The sequence below is a fragment of the Aotus nancymaae genome, unplaced genomic scaffold, assembly GCF_030222135.1.
Source record: "Aotus nancymaae isolate 86718 unplaced genomic scaffold, 86718_ANA_hifiasm-v0.15.2.pri h1tg000040l, whole genome shotgun sequence".
In the NCBI taxonomy this organism is placed as follows: Eukaryota; Metazoa; Chordata; class Mammalia; order Primates; family Aotidae; genus Aotus; species Aotus nancymaae.
The window spans coordinates 23,548,281-23,556,828 of NW_026988454.1; the positions used below are offsets into that span (position 1 = coordinate 23,548,281).

Consider the following 8,548-nt stretch of genomic DNA (forward strand, 5'->3'; position numbering starts at 1 on the left):
CTCCTTCAACTTCATAACCAGATTTAGAGCTGGAAAATAAACTGAAGCAAACAAAGAAGATGCAGTGAGATCAAGTTTCTACTGATACAATGAAAATAATGGCTCGTGCAAGTTGTATCAGTGATTCAGGATTATTTTCAATGGCAGATTTATCATTAATGATTAAAGGAGAAAGAAGAAAGTCAATTTATTGGCTGGGATAGACATAGCCTGAATCTGCTTCCACAGTAACTGTGGAGCAAATTATCAGAATTTTATAGGCAGAATAAGGCAGACAGAATTTAACAAAAAATTTGCCTCAAATTAACCAGTAGGTGTCACTGCTTAAATACACTGGTAACAGCTTTTCCCACAAAGATCTATGTAAAAGCCCAATAGAAAATTATCAAACAATTTTGAATAACTTACAACTAGTTCAAACCCACAGAGAATGTTTATAAATCCACATTGTTAATTTATAATTCAAAGAATTGACTTCTTTTTGTCAAAATAATTATTAGAAAATCATTAGGCCGAGGCGACTGGATCACAAGGTCAAGAGATCGAGACCATCCTGGTCAACATGGTGAAACCCCGTCTCTACTAAAAATACAAAAATTAGCTGGGCATGGTGGCACGTGCCTGTAATCCCAGCTACTCAGGAGGCTGAGGCAGGAGAATTGCCTGAACCCAGGAGGCGGAGGTTGCAGTGAGCCGAGATCGCGCCATTGCACTCCAGCCTGGGTAACAAGAGCGAAACTCCGTTTCAAAAAAAAAAAAAAGGGAAAAAAAAAAAAAAGAAAATCATTATAAGCATAGCGGCAGCATACAAATTTTATGAATCAAATTTTACTAATGATTCAAATTTAATTTAAACTAATTTAAATTTAATTAAAACGAAGTTAATGATTCAAATTTAACTTCAACATATTTGCTATGTTTTATGAACTTTTGAAAATATATTAAGAGTCTAATATAACAGGTCTGCTTTTCAAGGAAAAAGTGCTGGGGTTTTAAGGAGGAAGAGAGAGAAAGACTGAGCTCAGTCTAACTGGCTATTAACTGAATTAAATAAATTTCCCTAAAAATATTTTCTACCAATTCAACATGCTCCCTCCATCCCAAGCCTATAAGATTCTCTACATCAATAGACGCAGATACTTCTAAATGTAACATTCATCAGGCTCCTTCTGTTTCAAATCCTTTGGGGTCTCCTGGGCATCATACTTCACAGGGCCTCCAGGTGGCTCCCAGGTGGCTTACCCCACCTGTATCTGCTTCCCTCTCCCCTTCCTCCCTCCCTCATCCCTGCCTCTCTTCTTTGACTTCTTAACTAAAGCTGGCTCTCTGAGGAGGAGTCAGCCCTTCCCAAACCACTCCTTTAGCACCTTGGGCATAATTCATATCTTTTCATTACAAACGTGGCTTATTAAAATCTCTCTTTCTTGCTCTCTGAGCTCCCTGAGACAGAGGCAGGGTTATTTATCTGCACATCTTAAGTTGCTGACAGTGAGTGGCTCAGAGCCAGTTCTCAGTTGCTGGCAGGATGTTTATTTCCAAAATATGTAGATACTCTTTTTCTCTTTCCTTTTTGAACAATTCAATTCTAAAGCCATTAGATAAGCTTAAGCAAGGCAGAGATCTGCATTGGGAAGGCAGGAGTTCAGGGAGTTACAAACATGGACAGGGAGAAAAAAATAGAATAAAGTCTATAGTGTTGGGTCCAAATTGGAGGTATATATAAACTCCTTGATATAAATATACATATATGAATAGATAAATATGGATATATATTTATCATCTATATAGCTATATAAACATAAATATATATGGATAATAACTAATAGATATCTACATATCTACATAGAGATAAATATGTATCTATATTTATTTATTCATGTATCTATATTTATATCAAGGAGCTTATATATACATCCAGTTCTGATCCAAACACTATAGACTTTGTTCTGTTTTTTGTATATATATCTATGTGAATATAAATATGTTCTATTTTTCTATATATCTATATATATTTATCTATGTATCTATATAAATATATAAATAAATATAAAAATAGATAAATATGCACATGCACACATACACACACTCCTTAATTCTGTCTATCCAGAGGGCCCGGGAGTAGCAACACCTCAAAAGCAATGAGCACACCTAGCACTGAGACCTTGCTTTCTAGATACCATTCTCCACTAAAAGGAAGCAAGGATATTTGAAAAATGGCTGATTCTAGTATTGGGTCAGGGAAGTACAAGGTAAGTCTGGACTATCTTGGAGTAGGAAGTAAGGAAGTGCTAAAGAATAATGCAGACAGGTCAAAAGTTCACTTGAATGGGCTGTCACTGGCCCAGTCTGAGACACTTTGAACATCAAAATGAATGAATGGACTGTAACCATTAATTAAAATAGGACACCATGAGTACATCCATACCTAATTCCATAAATAACTGAATAAAATGAAAATTTGATAAGGCCCGGGATATTACACGGCTTCAAAGCACTTCCCTCTAAAACATATACTAATTACAAAGGGAAAAGAGTAACGTTATAGAGGAGAAGCCTGGCAGAGAAGCAGGCCACACGGAAATCATCTGCCTAAGAGCCTGCGTTGAGAACACCACATGGCTTCTGTGGAAGTCCTGCTAAATAAGCAGAGCCCGAATCTCATCAGGAGGAAACACCAGAAAACCAAAGCTGGCAAAGGGACATTCTACAAACCGGCTGGCTTGTCGGCAGAAGTGTCAAGATCATGAAAGTCAGCAGAGGCTGAGGAGATCCACACAGAAGAAGCCTAAAGAGAGAGGACAAGTAAATGCAACACATCACTCTGAAGAGGGGCCTTTTGCTATAAAGAATATTCTTGCAACAACTGGTGACCGCATGGGGACGGAGGATTAGATGGTATTAAATCATTAGTGTTAATTTCCTGATTTTAATAGTAGTACTTGGGCATCCACTCGGTATTTTACTTATAAATTACTCAAGAGAGAGAAAAAAAGTCATTTGCATTTGTACTTGTAACTTTTAAAAATTCTTAGATGGCTTTCATTAAACAAACAAACAATTTTAAAGGAAGAAGAAGAAAAGAAAAAATTCTTGACCACGCTGTATTTAAAATTTCTAAGCTGAACCCAAGTCAGAGTGCATTTTACAACTAGGATGATACAGTCCCCGCCTTCCAGGAGTTAATGGAAGAGCTGTGTGCACAAAATTAACATTGGCAGGGGAGAAAAAGAGAGAGAGAGAAAAAAAAGAAATGCATTTTTTACTTTTTTGCAGAGGCCGTTTTAAAAATACCCTCCAGGTCACAGCCCTCCCTCTCCCGGCCGCCTCCCGCCCTGCAGCTGGGGAGGTAAGCGGAGCCCTGCGGGCCGCCGCCTGCGCTGTCTTTTGGAAGGAAGCAGGTCTTTGCGTATGAGCGTTGCGCCCCTCCTAGCCAGAAGTCGAAATTCTAATATCCAAGGCGTGATATGTTCGGTGAGATTTGTATTTTAAAAAAAATAAAACGTTTTAAGAGAAAAACCTGAACCTACCAGGAGTGGGGTTCGAACCCACGCGGACATATGTCCATTGGATCTTAAGTCCAACGCCTTAACCACTCGGCCATCCTGGTACAGACGAGCAATGTGCCTTTCGCTCTTCCTACAAAGCGTCCTCTACTGCCTCCTGCCCGCCCCCTCCGTCAAGAACGCTGAGCGCGTTCGCCGCCACTCTCTCCGCTCTCCCAGCCTGAGCTGGGGCGGCCGCCGCGCCGGTACCTCGGTTTCCCGCTGCCGCGGCTCACTGTTGCCCCCGGCCCGTCGCGGCAGTGAAGACAACTGCAACGGAGCCGCAAGCTCTCGGCGGGGGCGGGGGCGGCGGCGGCGGCGCTCGCGGGCCGGAAGCTCGGGCGAGACTTCGGCCCCTCCAGTTCTGCTTTCAGTTTCCAGCTGCGCGGGCGCCACAAACACACACCAGTAAACTTCTGGGTTCCTGGGAGCGCGTTCTGGAGGCCCCTTGCTGGTGGTGCAGGGACGCGGCCCACAGGGCGGCGTTTTGTTTGTGTTGTTCTAAACAGAATAGGATTCAAGGAATGAGGTGCCCGGACAGCAACAGAGTTCCTGGACCCCTGCCCCTAGGGGCCGCTTTTCATCATCGCACGTGCCACAGGTCACACGGGAGGGAGGCTTTGTAGAAATGCGAGTGTCGCCTGTGCCACGTCACTTGCAGGGGAGCGTGGCAAAGTCGCCGTCCCTGGTGGCTGCAGGCACCATCCCCAGTACACCGCCTCGGATGCATTGCGGTGGCCTCCTCTTTGCCGCCTCAACCCTACAATGCAATGAGACGTTTCTGTTCCCTTTTCTTGTTTTGCAGTGCTCTCCTTCCTTTCTGTGCACATGAGATCCAGTTTGTCCTGTTCTTCCTTTTCCCAGGGCTTCCACTCCATTTCCCACTACCCAGGACCTCATATCGACCACAGAGCCCAGAGCCCAGGCTGTGTGTTATGGAGTGGCAGGGGCCTGGTGGCTGAGCCGGGATCTGGCAGCCACACGACTGCCCGTTCACGCCCTTGTTCACACGGTGCAGGCAGACCCTGTAAAGTAGGTGTGCGAAGGACACATTCAAACCACAGTACTGTTTGAATGATATTTTTGTAACCCTAGACTCAGCTTCCAGCAAACCCCTAGTATAAGACAGTTTGGAGTAACACAGCCACATGATAGGGTATCCCTTAGAAATGTATCTCTGGAGCCTCAAAATTGTATTAAAAATTTCTGGTTGCTGTTTAAAGCTGGGCTTGGTACAAGTTAGTTTATCTTTGGTCCTCTTGGGAAAAAATACAAACTGCTACACAGCAGAACTAAACAGTATCTCCCATTCCAAATGCTTTTCTACCAATGTGATTTTGACACCCCTTTCATTAACAGGTGGAGAGTGGCGGGGGAGGGGTCTATGTTCTCATTCATTAAATCTGGAAAGGGGCTTGTGTCTATGGAGGAGTAATGCTATGTGACTTCTGAGGATAGGTCATAAAAGGTGCTGTACCTGTACTTCACTTTGTTTTTTGGGGATGCTTGAGCTTGGAACCGAGCTACCATACTGTAAGGAAGCCCAAGTAGCCACATGTAGTTGTTTCAGGTGACAGCCCTCAAACAACAGGCAGTATTAACTGCTATAAATATGACTGAATGAGCCTTCAGATGATTCCAGCCCCTAGTTGTCAAGTGACTCCACAGCCATTGATTCCTTCCAGTTAATTACCCCATATTATTATATATGCAGCATAGACAAGTTGTCCCCACGGTATCCTTTTCCAATTCCTGATTCACAGAATCTGTGGAAATAATAAAATTGCTATTATTTGCTCACTGTCTGTTTATTCATTGACAATTCTGAGAATGATAAACTGGGAGTACGGTGATGAGGCACTAGGAGCACCGGTAAAGACAGGCAATCTGAGGATAAAGCCGGCCCAGGGGGAAGCAGAACCCTGAGATGGAGAGAGTCCAAGGTCTGATTCCATCATTAGAGTCATTTTCTCCATCCTTCCTAGAAACTGGATTCAGAGCTATACTGCTCTCTTCCAAATCTACATGGTACATGGAAGTGTCTTTGTGAAAGAACAGAAGTTCCATCCCTGGATGCTTGCTGCAGGGGTGGATATTAAAGAAAGTTCTGGACCGGGTGCTGTGGCTCACACCTGTAATCCCAGCACTTTGGGAGGCTGAGGTGGGTGAATCACGGGGTCAGGAGTTTAAGATCAGCCTGGCCAACATAGTGAAACCTCGATTCTGCTAAAAGTATTTTAAAAATTAGCTGGGCATGGTAGCAGGTGCCTGTAATCCCAGCTACTAAGAAGGCTGAGGCAGGAGAATCGGTTGAACCTGGGAGGTGGAAGTTACAGTGAGCTGAGATCGCGCCACTGCACTCCAGCCTGGGCAGAGTAAAAGACTCTGTCTCAAAAAAAAAAAAAAAAAGAAAAAGAAAATTCTGGCTTCTGCCTCAGGAAGCAGTCCTCAAAATGGAAGAAATTCCCCAAACACAGGAAAAGTTGCCAAACTTGCTGGCATGACAAATACCCACTTAAATGTTGGAACAAAATGTGAAAAGCACTGTGCCATGGCATTTGTTATAACTGACAATATGAGAGAGTAAATGTCAATATTAGGATAGATTTTGTAACATCAAAATGGCTTCACATTCAAGAAACTGCATTTAACATACTTCTTTCAGAGAAATGTTCCATGCTGCTTAAACTAGTTTTCACTGTGTATGTGTGCTTATTTAAGCCATGATATTCTTCATACATTCTGTGATGGTATTAAAAATATGTCCATCAATGCTTTGATACTTCTGTCTTCAACAGGAGAAGACTACTTTCCCTCCCCTTGAGTGTGGACTGAATCGAGTGACTCATTTCTAATGGATAGAATAAGATGAAAGTGATGGTCTGCAATCTTGGAGATGAAGTAATCAAAAGGCGTTGCTGCTACTGCTGTGGTCCCTCTCTCGGAGCATTCATGCTGGAGAATGCCAGCTCTGATGTCCCACACGGAGGCTCTGAACGGAAGCCTGTAGTAACCAGCACAAGGACCTGAGGCCTCACATGAGTGAGCCTGGAAACGAATCTTCCACCTCAGTCAAGCCTTCCGATGACTGTACCAAGGGGCAGCAACCTGACTGCAACCTCAGGAGAGATCCTGAGCCAGAACCACCCAACTAAGCCCTGGTTTTGTGACCCTCAGAAGCCAAGTGAGATAGTGAATATTTGTTGCTTTAGGCTACTAAATGTTGTGCTATTTTTTACACAGTTATGAGCACTAATACATTAATATTAATACTACACTAATACTATAATACACTAATTCCAATACTAGCACTAATACTAGGCAAAGTTAGTTCTCTAGCACTGACGATGTACTCACAGGCATCTATTTTGGTTTTTTTTTTTACATCTATTTTATTTTATTATTTTCAGAGTTGTTTATAGATATTTTATTTTATTATTTATTTATTTATTATTTTTTTTTGAGACAGAATGTCGCTCTGTGGCCTGGGCTGGACTGTAGTGGCCCAATCTAGGCTCACTGCAACCTCCACCTCCAGAGTTCAAGTGATTCTTCCACTTCAACCTCCCAAATAGCTCAGACTATAGGCGCATGCCACCATGCCGAGCTAACTTTTGCATTTTTAGTAGAAACAGGGTTTCACCATGTTGGCCAGGCTGGTCTCGAACTCCTGACCTCAAGTGATTCACCTGCTTTGGCCGCCCAAAGTGCTAGGAGTATAGGCATGAGCCACTGCACCCAGCCTGTTTATATATTTTTTAATTTTTCTTTCTTTTTTTAAAAAAAAAAAATTAGATTCATTGGGTACAGTGGCTCACATCGGTAATCTCAGCACTTTCGGAGCCCAAGGCAGGCAGATCCCAAGGTCAAGAGATCAAGACCATCCTGGCCAACATGGTGAAACCCCGTCTCTACTAAAAATACAAAAATTAGCCATGTGTGGTGATGTGTGCCTGTAGTCCCAGCTACTCAGGAGGCTGAGACAGGGGAATCGCTTGAACCCGGGAGGTGGGGATTGCAGTGAGTCGAGATTGTGCCACTGCACTCCAGCCTGGTGACAGAGCAAGACTGTCTCAAAAAACAAAAACACAAAAAAAAAAAAGAAAGAAAAAAAAATTTAGATTCAGGGGATAGATGTATAGGTTTGTTACATGGATATATTACATGATACTGAGGTTCAGGCCTCTACTAATCCTGTTGCTCAAGTACTGAACTTAGTACCCAAGTTTTTCAATGCTGAAACCATTCTCTCATTCTGCCATTGCAGTACTCCAGGGTTTATTGTTCCCATCTTTGCATTCCTGGGTTTCTACACATCTATTTTAAAAGAAAGTGATCCTGCTAACCTCCTTGCTAACTTCCAACAACTTTCTTTCTTGCATTTGTTTTCAAATTCTTGAATAGATTGCCCATACTTTCCAAGCCTACTCATTTGCTTTCCATTTGTTCCAGAATCCTCCGAAACATGGTTTCTACCTTTATGTTTCTCTCTCTTAATCTTTTCAGAATGAAAACATCTTTATAGAAACCGATTCAAGTTATAAACGTTGTATGATGTTCACACAATATAGAAATAAGGTAGAATGCAAAACCTCTTCTTCACAACCCCTATAATCCAAGTCATACTGAATTGGAGTCCCTTGCCTTTTGAAGATGCTAAACCATTTTCTGTCTCTCTTCTGCTTTTTCCCATGTCTGTTCTTTCCTGCCTAACTCTCCTCCAAGGCCCCCAGAAATCCTATCTTCCCACCACACACACAGTTGTAAAGTTAAAGGAGTAAGAATAAGCTGCACTTACAAATGTGAGGATACAAAACTCAGGAAGCTCCAGATTACGCTGTAGAAATATCCTTCTCACTCTGCCTGGCCTTGCTTATTATACAGCAGCCCCCAGTTAGCTGCAGTTTTGCTTTCCTCAGTTTCAGTTACCCACAGTCAACTGTGCTCTGAAAATATTAAATGGATAATTCCAAAGGCAAACAATTCATAAGTTTCCCATTGAATAG

At 42.5% G+C, this 8,548-nt stretch overlaps 1 non-coding gene across 1 annotated transcript; it reads right to left on the bottom strand.

Annotated features, from left to right (window-relative positions):
- Positions 1-3,524: 3,524 nt before the first annotated feature.
- TRNAL-UAA (transfer RNA leucine (anticodon UAA)) lies at positions 3,525-3,607 on the bottom strand. Its single transcript has one exon. It is a non-coding gene; the product is annotated as a tRNA-Leu (tRNA).
- Between the last annotated feature and the right edge of the window lie 4,941 nt (positions 3,608-8,548).